This window comes from Dermochelys coriacea, chromosome 3, assembly GCF_009764565.3.
Source record: "Dermochelys coriacea isolate rDerCor1 chromosome 3, rDerCor1.pri.v4, whole genome shotgun sequence".
Lineage (NCBI taxonomy): Eukaryota > Metazoa > Chordata > Testudines > Dermochelyidae > Dermochelys > Dermochelys coriacea.
Window position 1 is genome coordinate 180,326,921 of NC_050070.1, and position 16,943 is coordinate 180,343,863.

At 42.1% G+C, this 16,943-nt stretch overlaps 1 long non-coding RNA gene across 1 annotated transcript in view; it reads right to left on the reverse strand.

Annotated features, from left to right (window-relative positions):
- Nucleotides 1-1,408: 1,408 nt before the first annotated feature.
- The window catches only part of LOC119852793, a 56,443-nt gene continuing 40,908 nt past the window's right edge, over nucleotides 1,409-16,943 (reverse strand). Inside the window, exon 3 of the long non-coding RNA XR_006280312.1 lies at nucleotides 1,409-1,747. This is a non-coding gene — a long non-coding RNA (uncharacterized LOC119852793). The remainder of the gene's footprint in view (nucleotides 1,748-16,943) is intronic.

Consider the following 16,943-nt stretch of genomic DNA (forward strand, 5'->3'; position numbering starts at 1 on the left):
CTAACTGATTGCCATATTTGGGATCAGGAACGAATTTTCCTCCAGGTCAGATTAGCAAAGATCCTAGGGGAGGTTTGCCTTTATCTGCAGGGCGGGGCATGGGTTTGCTGGTTTGAACTAGAGTAAGTGGTGGATTCTCTGTGACTTGAAGTCTTTGCATTAAGATTTGAGGACTTCAGTAACTTAGCACAGGTTATGGGCCTACTACAGGAGGGAAGGATGATGTTCTGTGGCCTGCAATATGCAGCTCAGATTAAAAGATCATGATGGTCCCTTCTGGAAGATGGTAGAGCTAGGTGACTGGGACTGTGATGGGAATCCAGAGGAGTGAGACTATGACTTGCTGGGCAAGGAGACTGAGACTAGCATGAGAAGCCTGATGGGTGGAGACTGGCACTGGCTAAATGAGGACAATGGGACTGAGATGAAGAGCCAGGGATGAGAAAGAGGTAGATCTGAAACAAGAACAGATTGAGAGGGACAGAGCAGAAGGGTCATGCTTTGAGGGATAGGCATGAGAGTCTGTGCCCCCTAGACCACACACACCATTCCAGAACCTGGAATGGAACCCAAGATTCCCAAGTCTCACCAGTCCTCTGCTGTCAGCAAATATCTGCAAAACCTACTGGCAACACATGCGTCTCATCCCCCTTTACTACTGGGCTACACAGAAGATGACTGCCTGTTTCTGCTATCAGTTACTCCATTAGTTTAATGACAGGTTTCAGAGTAACAGCCGTGTTAGCCTGTATCCGTAAAAAGAAAAGGAGTACTTGTGGCACCTTAGAGACTAACAAATTTATTAGAGCAGAAGCTTTTGTGAACTTATGCTCTAATAAATTTGTTAGTTTCTAAGGTGCCACAAGTACTCCTTTTCCATTAGCTTAAGTGGCAGAAGTTTGGGCAGTGGAGCTAAAGGTCAATATGAGGCCAAAAGATGGAATTTCTGTATTTTCAGTTTGCTTTTTTAAAAACACATGCAAAAACTATGTTAAAAGAAATGCCCCAAGAATAAGAACCCTAAATTAAAAGAACTTGAAGGTTGCAAAATCAAGCACTCAAATATTAGGAAATACCACAATTGAGGTTGCTTGTACAAATCTGCATAATCATGTGGCAGTATCACTACCACTTCACTCTCCTGTGTGATTCCCCCCCTCCCCGTTATTAAAAGAGCAACAAAGGCACCCAAGCAGTACCAATGCAGAAACTAAAAGCACAGAAATGTACCATAATATATACGCTACATAAAAAAGCAGCCATGGACAGCAAATACAAATAAAGCCCAAGCTCCCTTTCCCCCCCACCAATCACAAGAAACAATGATAACTCTGTGGAGCCAATAAAAAGTCACATCTGTTTCTACTGATTTCCTTTAGAACAACTCCACTTGAAATTAATATTGATCCTCAGAATTGGCTGGTGCTTTTATTCTTACAGTCTTCACTAACTGAAAAAGATGATTTGCATCACAAACTACCAGAAACTTCAGAATTACAGACACATCCTTTTACAATGCAATTTTACTTAGCAGGGAAACTGCAATGAGAACAGTTTTACTACAACAGGAGTAACCATAAATATTTTATACATAATTCAGCCTTGGGAAGGGGGTGGAGGGGGGAGAAGAAGGAGGAGGAGGAGGGGGAGAACCTCTACAGCAGAAATTGTATCTTTTCAAAGTGTGTTGGTAGCAGTTCCATTATGCGCTGGAAGCAGGGATGTCAAATGTGATTGATTTCTGTGCCTGCAAAAACAAAAAAGTATAAAAATTCAAATGACATTGGCCCATGCACCAAGCTGAACAAATTGAACATGTCAACAGAATATTTAGGGACAAAGAAATGGGCTTGTCCAGAGCCCCAGGGCTGGGTTAAGGCATGGGCAATAGTGGTCCATGCCCATGGCCCCAGCTCGTTGAAGTCATGTGATTATATCAGAATCACAACTTGTATTTCCATATATAAGTTTCTAGCCATCACAGAAAAGCTTGACAATGTGACCAGAGTGTAACCAATGCAGCTGCCTGGGTCTGCAGAGAGAATGATACAATAGCTCTGGGAGGGGAACTGCCCCATGCATCCCACTAGAGTGTTAACTCCAGGGCTCACTGTTCTGTAGTGCACCGACCAGCCCTCCCCTGGCCCAGTGGTCGCTGTGTGGCAGGAGGAATGAGTGCTGCAGGACTGGAATATCCACCCAACCAGATATACCCTGGCTACTAGAATAACTAATGGGGAGCTTCTCTGTTGCAACCCCTGCCTAACTGGACCTAGGACGAGGATCCCTGTGGCCAGCTCTGCTGGTTCGGAGAGGAGGCAGTCCCTGCTGTTGCGCCTGGGAGGCAGAATTGGGGGGAAGGGGAGATGCCATCCAGCTGCAGCTGCTTGTTTGGCAGGGGAGGGCAGTGTGTGTGGGGGGACCCCCGCTGCCACCATTCCAAGTGGGCATGGGGCCAAGTTGCATGGCAATGGGAAGAATCACTAGGGGCCCTGTGTCATGCTATATCAAGGTTCCTTGATCAGGCCCTGATGAGATGCCTTGATCAGGCCCTGACGAGTTTAGCATCTTCATTTTCTCTCATTTGTTGTCCTCCAAGGACTCATTGCTGGCACTAGCTGATTATTTAGATCTTGGGTGACTATTACCTAGTTATCAATATGGACAATGGTATTTTTCATTTCAGACCTGCTCTGGAAAAGTCGTTAGGCCATCAGCAGCGCATTTAAAAACGAACACAAGTGCTGTTACTAGTTCAGTAATAAAAATGAAATGGCTTGGTAGCCATTCAAGTTGCACACTATGAATTTTAACTGAAGTCTGGGGTCTTGTTAGGGTGCAGGGGCTGTTAAATATGTAACTTCTTCTAGGCTCCTACGCCACTGAATTCAATGGGAGGCTCTTCATTAACTTCAGTTGGACCCATAGAGAGGAGGCAAGCCCATGGGGGCTAATTCTTCAAGTGTTACTCATTGACTTCATTGGGAGTTGTGGCCAAGTAAGGACTGTGGATTTGGCCTCATGCACTATGGGGATAGGATTGTACCTTTAGTTTTGCAGTGGCTGTCTCACAGTCCTTCCACGGGAGATTAGAATGAATGGAAATCTTATAGTCTTTAGGACATAAATGCAAGACTTTTTTCTCTGCCACAGCTTCTACACTAACAATAAAAATGAAATAGATGGTAGGGAATCAAAGATTAACATCAATTAAGTGACATGGTTAACCCAAATCAATCCTGAAGCCACAGATATGAGCTCAGTATAGACACATTACCTAGAAAGATAGAGTAATGCTGCTTTTCAGCATAATTAAGTCTCACTTAGTCACAAGGGAACATGCCATGGAGAATGACTGCTCTCTGCTGTACCTCCTTCACTTCTCTCATTTTACCCCTAATTCTTGCAGAGCTCTAATCAAATGAAGTCAAATGCAGATGTTTCTGTGCTGAAACATCTGTACAATCCTTGGGAGTAGAAGGAGCACAGTACAAAAAAAGCTCTTCCCTGCTCTGCGTCTGCCTACTTAGTTCAATCTGTATCATCTGGAACATGAGGGCAAAATCAGGGCACTAAGATCTTTAACTGGACCACATTCTTTGAAATTGCTGGAGTCTTATCTCCCTGCCTCTCAGATATTTTACATTTTGTATAATTATTTGCTGGTGGGAAAGTACACATTTTATATCTTGGGATGGAAATGGAGCTTATGAGTGACAAATGACAAGAAGAAAAGGAGTACTTGTGGCACCTTAGAGACTAACAAATTTATTAGAGCATAAGCTTTCGTGAGCTACAGCTCACTTCATCGGATACATTTGGTGGAAAACAAATGCATCCGATGAAGTGAGCTGTAGCTCACGAAAGCTTATGCTCTAATAAATTTGTTAGTCTCTAAGGTGCCACAAGTACTCCTTTTCTTTTTGTTCTCTAATGGAAAAAGTATCATTCAACAAAATTTAATCAGGGAAAAGAAAGGCTGCAGTTTGCTGAGAACAGCTATTGACTGGTAATATAATTGAGGGCTTGTTGGAAAATTATTGAAAATTAATGACTAATTAGCTTCAAAAATCACTATTCCTTAAAAAAGAAATGGTACTGTAATCTTTTTTACTGATTTGTTATTTCCTTGCTCTTTTGAGGGCTTGATCTGACAACAGAGAAACTAATGTAAAAGAAGACCTTTGATGACTAAACAGTCACAGAACACATCAAGTATCAGGCTAAGATAGAGGGGGAAAATCCTACCACCTAAAAGAGGCCACAAATCTTCAAGGGAGGGGTGCAGAATGGATCATAAATATTACTATAGCCTATAGACTGAAATAGTGTTCATGGACTGGCTCCTTCCCTTATGGAAACAACCTATAGAATTTAACTGAAAATTATATCTTTTTGATAGGTGCTTTGGACCATCCTATAGAATTCAATAGAGAATTCTACACAGCAGCAATATCCCTGCTATATAAATTCTATAGAATGGTTCAAGTAATCTAAGGAAAAGATAAGGAATTGATAAGTTAACAAAGCAGTTTCTAAAGAACCGCATTACATTTCTATAGAACCCTTCTGGTTTCATAATTCTTAAATTCTAAAGGACTCTTCCATATGTGCATAAGTCTGTTTAGTCAGGCTTGGTGCAAGGTATGAGGATTTCACCCCTAGATAGCTGTGGAAGCCATCTAGCTTCAAGGAACTTATCTATAGAGTTCTGAATGGATAAAAAAAATTGTATCTGCACCTGATCCACAAACAAGGTCTGCAGATATCCATGGATATAAAGTGGATATTTGCAGACAAATTAGAGGATTGGGCCAACAGAAATCTGATGAGGTTCAACAAGGACAAGTGCAGAGTCCTGCACTTAGGACAGAAGAATCCCATGCACTGCTACAGACTAGGGACCGAATGGCTAGGCAGGAGTTCAGCAGAAAAGGACCTAGGGGTTACAATGGACAAGAAGCTGGATATGAGTCAGCAGTGTGCCCTTGTTGCCAAGAAGGCCAATGGCATTTTGGGATGTATAAGTAGGGGCATTGCCAGGAACTCGAGGGACGTGATTATTCCCCTCTATTTGGCATTGGTGAGGCCACATCTGGAGTATTGCATCCAGTTTTGGGCCCCCCACTACAGAAAGGATGTGGACAAATTGGAGAGAGTTCAGCAGAGGGCAACAAAAATGATTAGGGGACTGGAACACATGACTTATGAGGAGAGGCTAAGGGAACTGGGATTGTTTAGTCTGCGGAAGAGAAGAATGAGGAGGGATTTGATAGCTGCTTTCAACTACCTGAAGGGGGTTCCAAAGAGGATGTATTGAGACTGTTCTCAGTGGTAGCAGATGACAGAACGAGGAGTAATGGTCTCAAGTTGCAGTGGGGGAGGTTTAGGCTGGATATTAGAAAAAACTGTTTCACTAGGAGGATGGTGAAACACTGGAATGCATTACCTAGGGAGGTGGTGGTGCAGCCACCTTCTCCTTCCTTAGAAGTTTTTAAGGTCAGGCTTGAGAAAGCCCTGGCTGGGATGATTTAGTTGGGGATTGGTCCTGCTTTGAGCAGGGGGTTGGACTAGATGACCTCCTGAGGTCCCTTCCAACCCTGATATTCTATGATTCTAAGATTTGCAGGGCTCTACTTATCTAACACGGGGCAAACTCCCATTAACTTCCATATGAATTGGATCAGCTGTAAATGTGCCTCTGCAGACATAATTTGCCACTGCTTATGCTCAGTATAGTTACCAAATGCTTGCAAAAAGAAAAGGAGTACTTGTGGCACCTTAGAGACTAACAAATGTATTAGTCTCTAAGGTGCCACAAGTACTCCTTTTCTTTTTGCGAATACAGACTAACACGGCTGCTACTCTGAAACCTGTCAAATGCTTGCAACATTGTCTTCTTGGGCTAACCACATCACTTCTCCATTTGTGTCTACTTGCTCCCCCTTCACCACATCAAACAGAAACTACTTGGCTTCACTTTCACAGACTTTCATGGCTTAGTCCTATCAACTGTTAAACACTATTGAGCTGTTGACCTCTGCCTCTGCTTTGCCAATGATGCTCACCTTAGTTATGCATTAATCAAATTTTCCCACAGGTACCTTTGCTCTTTCTCCCACACTGCCCCCAATGAATTGGAGGAGCTCCCCATAAAAATCTAAAATGCTCCTATGCTGTCCTCCTTCAAACCTCTTCTTAAAATACACTTCTGCTTTGATGCCTTCAAAGCACTAGTTAATAGCTAGGCAGCTGGTGTACTGTCATCTCTGCTTATCTCACTGATCAGTGCCTCACTGTTACCTTGTGCTCCCTCGTCTCTTTATTGCATCCACTTCTTGTCTTTCATCTTATGCTTGCATTGTAAACTCTTTGGGCAGAGGTTGTCTGAATTATGAATTAGTACAGCACAAAGGGTATGTGATCCCTCCTGTACTACTGCAATACAATTAAATACTAAGAAGAACAACATATTCTTTAGTATCTTACACTCACGTAATAATGTTACTGCCATGTTTTGGTCGATTTACTATAGAATACTGTACGGTAGTTTGGCTTTTTTTAAATTTAAGGTATTGATATTTGGTTTCAAGTCTAGAAAGGGGACCAGGTGTCAAGTTGATAAGTGCTGAATGTATTTTTATTATAATTAATGTACTGTAGTCTATTCTATAAAATCTTTATTGTGTGAGATCTTGCTATGACTATCTGCATTTCAGTCTTAGCTGAGAAGTGGTATGATGCTGTAGTTTTTTCTGTCCAATCTACTTGTATCTAGGGTTTTCTGTAGTGTTTCTTGCCATAGTGTTTCAGGCTCTGATTCTGCACACAGATGCCCTAAGGATATGACTTCTGCTGGGCTTCATACAGGTCCAGTTGTGCGTGCTAGTCCATCTGACTACCGTTTATGAGAACTATCAAATTTGTGGATTTAGCAAAATGAGACTGTGTTTGGGTCTACTGTATTCTAAATTCAGGAAATCACAGGATTCTTGACAGCCATAGCAAGGAGCCAGTCTTAATCACTGCTGAATCAATGAATTGTACGTACATTCCATAGGCTGATGTTCTACATATTTTAGTCTGAACGGCATGCTAACATGTTGCCTGATTCTGGAGCTACTCTGCAATTAATCAAGCTTCTAAATTGACAGCAAGAAAATGAATTTTGAAGGTTTTTATTGATGTTAGAACAAAGTTTTTGTGCATACCTGCTGACAATAGCAAACAAAGGATTTCAAGGTCCTTAAGAGCAGAATTGTGAATTTGAAAATTCTATTCTTGTATTTTCTACCACACAACAGTAGTTAAGTTACAAAGTACAGAGTCATATAAAAGACTTGAGACCTTGACTTGTTTTGACTGCCTTTAAGATCTGAATTTGGGGGAGGGAGTGATTGTCAAATTAATGCATAAATTTGCTGGCACTGTGTTTCTGGAAGCTTTTGCTTTTTAACTTAATGGAGCAGGAATTGCCAACAGAAAGAAAATATACAATCAATAAATATACAATAGCATCCAGGCTGCTCAAGGCCATATTTGGTACTATGTGGACCAGTAGAATACTAATAAATGTATGTTCTACACTGGAAAAAAATTCCCTTATAAAATATGAATGAAAAGGGGAAAAATCCAAAATATTTTAACAGCAGAGGGAGCCAGATAACCTCCTATTGGTAACAAGCACACACCACAGGAAAGGTTGATTAGGCACACCATGGAGATTAAGCATTATTTGACAGTATATTGCACAATATACGTAAATACAGGTTCCATCATCAAATTATTTTGTTAAGATAGCAACTGTTTTGCTATGATGGGAGAGAGGGGTTGCTTTTCAATTTACACTTTCATGATACAGACCCAAGTGAAATCTTTCCAGAAACCTAGGGCCTGCAATCTGGGCTATTGGGCTAATGAAGTAAAATCTATGCAACCAGATACAATGATGTATTTTGCTTCTGCTGGGTAATTGGGGATAAAGAATGGGAACACTGAGAAGAAAGAGGCTAAACTCTCTATTTCCTCTCCTCTCCATGGCTGAAATTCACCACTGTGCAAATGGCTTCTTCAAGTTGCATGTGTAACCTACTGGTCAGAGATAATGTGTGCTATGTCTGACAATCTGCACAGGATGAGAGAACTGGATAAATTCATGGAGGTTAAGTCCATTAATGGCTATTAGCCAGGATGGGTAAGGATTGGTGTCCCTAGCCTCTGTTTGTCAGAGGGTGGAGCTGGATGGCAGGAGAGAGATCACTTAATCATTACCTGTTAAGTTCACTCCCTCTGGGGCACCTGACATTGGCCACTGTCGGTAGACAGGATACTGGGCTCGATGGACCTTTGGTCTGACCCAGTATGGCCATTCTTATGTTCTTATGATGTGGATCTGTTATAGGCTATGGCTACAAAGCCTGGCTGGCTCTTTAGCTTGAACTGTAGAGGTTCATGCTTTCAGCTCTGGAGGTCCTGTTTCAAAGGCTTGAATTATCCAAGATGGTGATCACTACACATATATTATATAAATCCTCAAAAATGGTTTTGAGTGGTGCATAGAGCTTGTGCTGGTTCTCTGTATAAGGGGGGACTTCACCCTGTTTGTGTTTCAAATTTCATTAAACCTACATGAACTGAGCAGCATGTGAATTACCTTCAAGAGAACTGTGGCATTACTTAGCCCTGGAAATGATAAAGGGGTGAAAATGATGTGGTGGTGAAAGATGTTTGGATTCAATATAGAGGAGGCTCCAAAATGTGACTTCCTGTTATAGGTTATTATTTCAAATCACGATTGCCAACCTTACCTAGAATGTTGAAACCAGAAATAGAAATCCGACAATATCAGGCAACATTTGAAATTTTCCTTTTAAAAAAATCTCTTTTATCAGCTGCACCTAAAGAGAAAACCCTGACTTGCTGCTCAAGGGCTCTTTTAGGTCCTGATCAGCTAAACCCCCTGTATGTGGGACTCCCATTGACTGCAATAGAAATTTTGAGACTGGAAGGATTGTAGGGCGAAGCCTAAAGCTATGAACACCATGGCTGCAACTTAGAAAAACATATCAGCGCATGCTTCCATCTCTATTCAGCAAAGCATTTAAGCATGGGGTTATTTTAAAACCAACTGGACCAATTCCACCTACAATGTCTATGGTGAATAATGGGAATTTAAGAGCATAATTCGGTTCCAACATTGAGGTCCTTGAGTGCAGCAACATCACAGGCATTGAAGTTTTTATATGAGAGCACAGCTGAGATTGTACACCCAGGTGGTCCGTATGTCCAACAGTAGAATATTGAAGGCTGTCTTTTATGGAGAATTGCAGATTGGAACTCATTTTAGGGGAAGACCAAGAAACATTACAAAGAAACTCTCAAGGCCAACTTCCAATCTTACAGTATTGGCCTTAGCATCTGAAAGCTCTTATCCCAGTTTTTGAGAGCTTGTGGATTGCTGCAATCAGTAAGGAATGTGTGAGATATAAACCTAAAAGCAGCCCACATTCATCTGCAATTGTTTTCACCTGTAGCACTTGTAGATGGGGCTGCCTGTCTGAAACTGATCTTTGGTCTCATTTCGGGACCCACAATATTAGTGAGGAAATTAATGTCAGAAAATAATGCATTTACTGTCCCCCCCCCGCAACCCTCTGCAATGGATCGGTTTGAAATAGCTGTGATTATAAGCAGAAGGTCTAGCCACATACTGAAGTTACATAAGAATGCATCAAGGGCTCATTAATATTTCACAATTAAGTATTAAAATGAAATACCAGCCTTTTAACGTGTTTAGCAATGGAAAAACTACAAGAAGGCAATCTATGGGAAAGCATTAGTGCAGACTCTAATTTTAAATAAAATGTAAGGCATGAGTAATGAAAAAAAAAGATTAGAAAAAAAGGAAGGCAAGTTTCAGATTCTCTTTCTGGTTTTAACAGTTGTACTTTTGTTTAAATTTATTTTATATACCGCTGAATAAAGCAACTAATTACTGAATTGTGTGTATTCACTCAAGCCAAAACGGTCACATTTAGGTGCCTATAGTTAGGCTTTATGATTAGATGCCATAACAAAAAAGGTCTGGTTTTCAGAACCACTGGTTTCACTGGAAACTGTGGGTACTCAACAACTCTGAAAATGAGGCCATTTCATTGAGAAACCAATGGCTGGATTGTGATCTCTTTACCCTCATTGGTGAACAGTGATTGAAGTCAATGGGATTATTCAGGTGAGTATCTGCTCACCAATGGGGGTAAAGTCTCAGTTAGACCCTCAGTGTAGATTTGTGTGTCTACAATAGCTTTAGGTACTGAAGACTGAAAGTGTTGCCTCTAGTCCTTTATAGGACATCAGGTGTAGTAGAGCAAAGCAGCTGTTTGCATGGAGAGCATTTATTGTTATTTTTTATTTGCATTATAGGTAAGTCTCAACTGATATTAAGGCCCAATTGTACTAGGCACAGTAAAAACACAGAGACAATTTGATTTAATGGATAAAGCATTGGACTGGGATTCAGGAGAATTGGCTTCTATTCCTGGCTCTGTCAGTGGTCTGCTGGGTGACCACTGATGAGTCACTTCACTGCTCTGTGCCTCTGTGTCCCCATCTGTAAAGTGGGGATAATAATACCTACCCCTTTGTAAAATGCTTCAACATCAGCTGATGCAAAGTGCTATAGAAGAGCTAGGTATTATTATTATTTTATTATAGTGAGAAAGTTATAATCCAAGAAGAAGCTATAAACCAAACAGACAGAACATGAGAGTGAAAGCAGAGGTTAAGTGACTTTTTTTATCCAGGGTCACACAGCAGGTCAGGCAGAACAGAACTCAGTTCATCAGAAGTCTGGTCTAGTGCCCTACTCATTAGACCACTGTGACATTCCCCAGGGTGCAATCCAGACTGCTGTGTCCCTTTAGCTCTCCAGCCAGGGATACCTTTTACACTGCTTTGTTGGTGAACAGCAAACCCCTCCAGGCTCTGTTCACTCACAGCCAGCCGCATGTAAGGTCACTCCCAACTTAGTACATGAATGCTATGCCCAGCCATCAATGAATTACATACAGGACTACGTCCACAGTTCCCCAGTCCCAGCCTTGCTCCCAGAAATGTTCATCTTAGACTGCTCAGTAATCTCCTGGACAGTATAAACTGATAGATAGTCCAGCATTCCAACAATGGGTAATATTTATGCACTGGGCTTTTTGTCCTAAGTAGAGGTTTCCTAAACACTTCAAACACACACATTGAACACATTTAGATAAACACAATAAAACAAGTTTATTAACTAGAGAAAGATAGATTTTAAGTGATTACAAGTATACATGCATATAAGTCAAGACTGGTTGCAAAAGAAATAAAAAGATAAACAAGATAATTCCTAAATGTTACCCAAGCTAATAGATTTAAAAGCAAAGGATCGGTCTCACTGTAAGCAGTAGTAAAATTTCACAGGCTTCATCTCCTTCCAACCTGGGACCACTCCCTTCTTTGTTCAGTTCTTTGAGAATTGTTGTTGTCATGAGCAGAGAGGTGGAAAGGAGAGAGAGGTGGCTAGGGACATATTTTTGTCTCTTCTTATACCTCAACCCTTTGTGCTGAAAAAATCCTTGCTGGGTCATGTGGGCAGGCGGTTCCATGTGTACATGAGCTGCAAACTGCCGTTCAAATGAATTGTAAATTTCTTGTTTGCAACTCTCCTCCTGCTGGAGAATGTCTGATTAAGCTGGTAATGGCTCTTTAGCACTTTGCTGGCATGCTAGGGTGTCTTTGTCTCTGATAAATTGGTTTGTGGGCGTTACGCAGAACTACAACATGTTTCAGTAACACTCACATATCAAAATCTCACAACATGCAGTGTTGTTACATACATTTCAATAGGATAATAATATTCAGCAGTTTATGAGTTTTCAAATGATACCTCACAAGGCATACTTTGTACAAAATATCAAATAATCATATAAAATTGGTGAACATAGGATACAGGGTATCACATGGAGTATCACAACCACCCTGCCTCCCCAGTTGTCCAAACATTGTAAATGCTGGTTCATCTTTGAGTGGACTTCTGGGCTCAGGCCTGGCCTTGGGCTTTAGGACCCTGCTGGGTGGGAGGGTCTCAGAGTTCAGGCTCCAGCCTGAGCCCAGAAGTCTACACAGCTATGAACCAGCCCCCCAGCCTGAGCACCATGAGCCTGAGTCAGCTGGCACAGGCCAGCTGCAGGTTTTTCTTTGCAGTGTAGACATACTCTTAGTTTTTGCTTTTACAGCCTCAGCAGCTGTCTTCCTGAGGCCTGCCTAGCTGACTTCCGACACACATGAGCTCAGCAACAGCTTAATTTTTGACCTGGATTTGGTGATGGATTAGTTTACACATGTTCTCACAGTTGCCTTAGTCTCTGCTCAGATAGGCAAAGGCTCTTCTGCTCTAGCTTCCAACATGTGGGAAACAGAAGCAAAGCAACAAGCAACAAGCGCTAGCATGGGTGCCATGGACTGCATCCTCCTTTCTCAGGAGGATTTTCTTATGGAGCATTCCAATCCTTGCTCAGCCTATCACAGGAACTGGCTTCCTCCAAGGTCCGGGGGTGCTAACCCCGCTCCCTGCCCCAGCCCCCACCCATCCTCTTTCCCCAAGCCCCTGCCCTCGCTCTGCCCCAGGCCCCACCCCACCCCTTCTCCCAAGCCCACAGCCTGCCACACATCTTCCCATCCCCTCTCCACCCCTACCTTTCCTCTTCCTGCCTATGCCATTTCCCCACTCTTCTTTCATGGGCCTGCTTTCCCATGAAGAAGTCCCCTACAATAGCACACAGACTCACCTAAACTCACTGTTTCTACCCTGGAGAAAGCCACAGCCTCAGGAAGAGATTTTGTGAATCTTGTGCAGCCCCCAGAGGAATGGATGGGGAAACTATCCTCACTCACAAACATTTGGATAGGAGAGCAAAACTCTCCAGTGTTTAAAGTAGACTGACAGTGCCTTTCATTCACACCTCACTTGGTAGCATAAGGGCTGGGCACCAACTCTGTTTCCCACTATCTTGTGCACCCCAACCCTTAAGTCTCAAGGAGAAGTTGAGGGAAAATCTAGCCCCATTAAGGTCAAAGAGAGTTTTGCCATTTACTTCAACTGAGCCAGGATTTCAGCCATTGTGTTGAGTGGGGGCTCCAAATGTTGACTGCCTTGAGACCAAATTTAGAGGAAGCAGTTCCTAAGTCCAGAAAAAAAATTCATAGGAAAGAAATGGGCTCTAAGCTCACAGAACAGAACAAACCCGAGAGCAGTGCATTGTGGGCTCTTTCTTGAGGACGCTGGCCTCTTTAGAAACTGAACAAAGCCCTGGGAAATGGGATTCCGTAACTGAAACAGAGCTGAGGGTCAGGATCTCTTCCATAACAGAATGCAGCATGAGGGCTAAGCAGATTCACTGCTGAATTACAGGGTGGATAACATGATACAGCTGGCTGGGATAGATAATGCTGCTAAAGTCAGCTAAAATCTGCTGACTTTCCCCAACAAAATCAAATTCTGACCCTGAGCAGTCAGATACTTAGGCAGTCAGGAAGCGACATTGATGAATAGAAAAGCAGCCAACAAGAAATCGAAGCTTCTGCTTCTGCCAGCAAAGAAACCCTACAGTTCCTCCCTGCTCAAGACTCCCACTGCTTCCTGCTCCTGGCAGAGGTAAATGGTTTCTATTCTCTCTGGTTTATAAGCTTAGCAAAAAAAAAAAAGTCAGATGGGCAACTGTATTTGAGGGGAATACAGACCTATTAACTCCCTCTTTCTTTTCTTTACCTAAGAATAACAATCTGTATATTTGTAGGATATGCTGATAGCATGCACAGTTTTGGTTTAACAGTTTTAGGAACTGCTTCAACCTCAAAAATGTGCAGACTACTGGTGAAGCTGCTAATGAAGAGGCAGCAAAAGCCTACCCGGAACAACTGAAGAAAATCATAGAAGAAAAGGGCTATCTTCTGGAACAAATTTTTAATGCTGATGAGACTGGGCTCTTCTGGAAAAAATGCCCAACTGCACTTACATTTTGAAATCTGAAAGACAAGCCCCTGGCTTCAAAGCAGCTAAAGACCGTGTGACTATGTTGTTTTGTGGCAATGCGGCTGGGCATTTAATAAAGCCAGGCTTGCTCTACAGGGCTGCAAATCCCTGTGCCCTAAAAGACAAGAAGAAAAATCTCCTGCCTGTGTTCTGGCAAACAAATAAAAAGGCTTGGGTGACGGCAGCATTATTTCTGGATTGGTTCAACAAGTGTTCCTTTCATTCCGGAGCTCAAGCGGTACCTCAAAGAGAAAGGACTTGACTTTAAAGTGATGCTGATCATAGACAATGCTCCTGGCCACCCTGCGGCACTCCGGTTTGTGCATAACGATGTTGAAGTCGTCTTTTTCCCCCCCAATACTTCCTCCATCCTCCAACCCTTTAAATTGACCCTGGAGCTCCGCCACTTCCCCAGGGCTCCGGAGACAGGGATCCGGCCGCCACTACCGCCTTGGACCCTTTAAATAACCCCCAGAGCCGCCGGAGCCCTGGGGAAGTGGCAGCAGGACTCCAGGGACGATTTAAAGGGCCCAGGGCTCGGCTGCCACTACCGCCCCAGGCCCTTTAAATCGCCACCCAAGCCACACTGCCGCTACCCCAGGGCTCCGGCAGCGGGGCTCTGGAAGCAATTTAAAGGGTTGGGGGCTCCAGCTACTGCTGGGAGCCGCAGGCCCTTTAAATTGCGCCTGGGGAAGCTGATCCAGCCTGGTACGGCGCACCGGCTCTTGCCGGTACACCACCGTACCGGGGCGTACTGGCTTACTTTCACCTCTGCCTGTAATTAAAAATACAGTACTGTAAAATTATATTTTGCATATGTACTCTTTATTATATACTATACATTACTGTATACATATACATTTATACATATTACTGCACAGGGTTGTATACACAAAACCATGTGTATACAACCCGGTATACTGTACTTTATGGGCAATTTAAGGGATTTTCAAGGGTAATTTTGACTATACGCGATTTTTGCCTTCTGCGCTGACTTTAGAACCTAACCCCCGCGTAAGATATGACCCCACTGCAAAGGTTATTTCTGCTGAGCTCTAACATGCCCCCTCTGTGAATTTATTCCTCCTTTTACACTTTAATCTGTTTCAGATTTGAAGTCAGATGTACACACTCTGGGTCTGATTCTCCTCTCTCTTACATTTGCTTTATATTGGTATAAATCTACTGACTACTGGAGTACGGTAGGGCAAAGTCCCTCTCCTGTCTTCTCCTTTGTTTACACAGGCTAGTCAGAGACCTTTCAGTTTAAACAACGCCATGGACCATTGCTCATCCAATCACTTCTACTGACCCATATACACATCATTTACAGCACGAGTTTCTCCTCAGCCCTCTGCCGAGGAGAGGAGAGGTAAGAGAGCTCTCCACCCAGAGATCTGCCTGGGTTCTGGGTCCACTAGTCTCTCTCTCCCAATCACTTCCTTCCTGTGCCTTGTTTTTTTTTTTTCGTGTTGAAGTAGGTTTGACTGAATAGTCTATAGCTGCCACCAGCTACAATTCCTCAATATGTAGCGGTTTATGTCCTCTCGCTCTGCCCTGTGTCTTTTCACATGTAACAAGGCCTTTTTAATAATACCCTTTTGCCCTGATGATTTCAATGTAATTTTTGTTACCTTAAGACATTTGAATTCCTCAGAAAGCTTTTCCCTTTTTTTAATCACAGCCCTTACATTCCCATCAAGGTGATCAATTGTTTTTTCCACCTTACAGAGTGCAGAGTCCATCTTTGTGGCTAGTTATTTGAAAAAGGTTTTTGTTTAAGCCAGTTAGTACTCTAAAACAAAGCACTTCATTAATCCTCTCCAGGCCATGAGGTATGTCGTTATGCTCAACTCTAGGGAACAATTCAAAAAATCTTCCTTTTTTTCTGTTAAATCAATTTTTTTGCCATTCCTCTTTTAAATCTATCTGTAGAAGGCTTTTGAATTCTTGTTAATAAAAGGGCATTTCTGTATCAAAGCCTCCATTTCTCACAGTGTTTTTAGCTGCTTTACGTGTCATTTCATTCCCTGTTATCCCCAAATGCACTGGGATCCAAGCTAATGCGACATGTATCCTCATCTGTAGTAACTCTGTTATTAGAAATACAATTTAATTGATTAAATGACTTCTACATTCTGAGACACCCTTTTTTATAACCATAAGGCTTGAGATAGAATCTGAAAAAATGACTGTCACTGCTGGGTGGACATCTCAGATTCAATTTAATGCTAGCATTACTGCTACTAGTTCAGCTGTCATGACAGCTACATAATCAGATATTCTCTTAGATGTACTAATTCTCAATTTTGGTATACAATATGCTGTCCCTAGTCTTCCTGTTTTTTCTTTTGGACCCATCTCTATATATTTGGCAAAACCGACTCCACTTTTCATTTATATACTAGCATACTTCTTTTTTAATACCTAGTATCTTTTTTACCTTTAAATTTATAGAATAACTCTAAATACATGTTTCGACATGCAACTTTCCATCCATAATTTCCCCAAGACTAAAAGTTTTGACCTAATTCAGCTCTTTCTTGTCTTTCAACTTCTTCAACCACACTTTAACTCAAACAGCATGTGGAGTTCTCACATTGTGTGCTACAGTTCACCTCTTGAATTCCCACCAATCCTCTTATATTTTTTTGGTACTTTCATCATTGCAGTTCCAATTAACTTTGGTCTAGAAAGTTAGGTCCAGTAGTTTCATTCGTAGTGTAAATGGCATGTCACTAGCAGCTATCTGTACTGTACATATAGGTGTTGTAATAAATGAACTGCACACAATTTGTCGTGCCTGGGCATGTTTTAAATCAATTTTTTTAAGTTCTGATTTTGATGCTGATCTAAAAACTTGGCAGCCATAGCC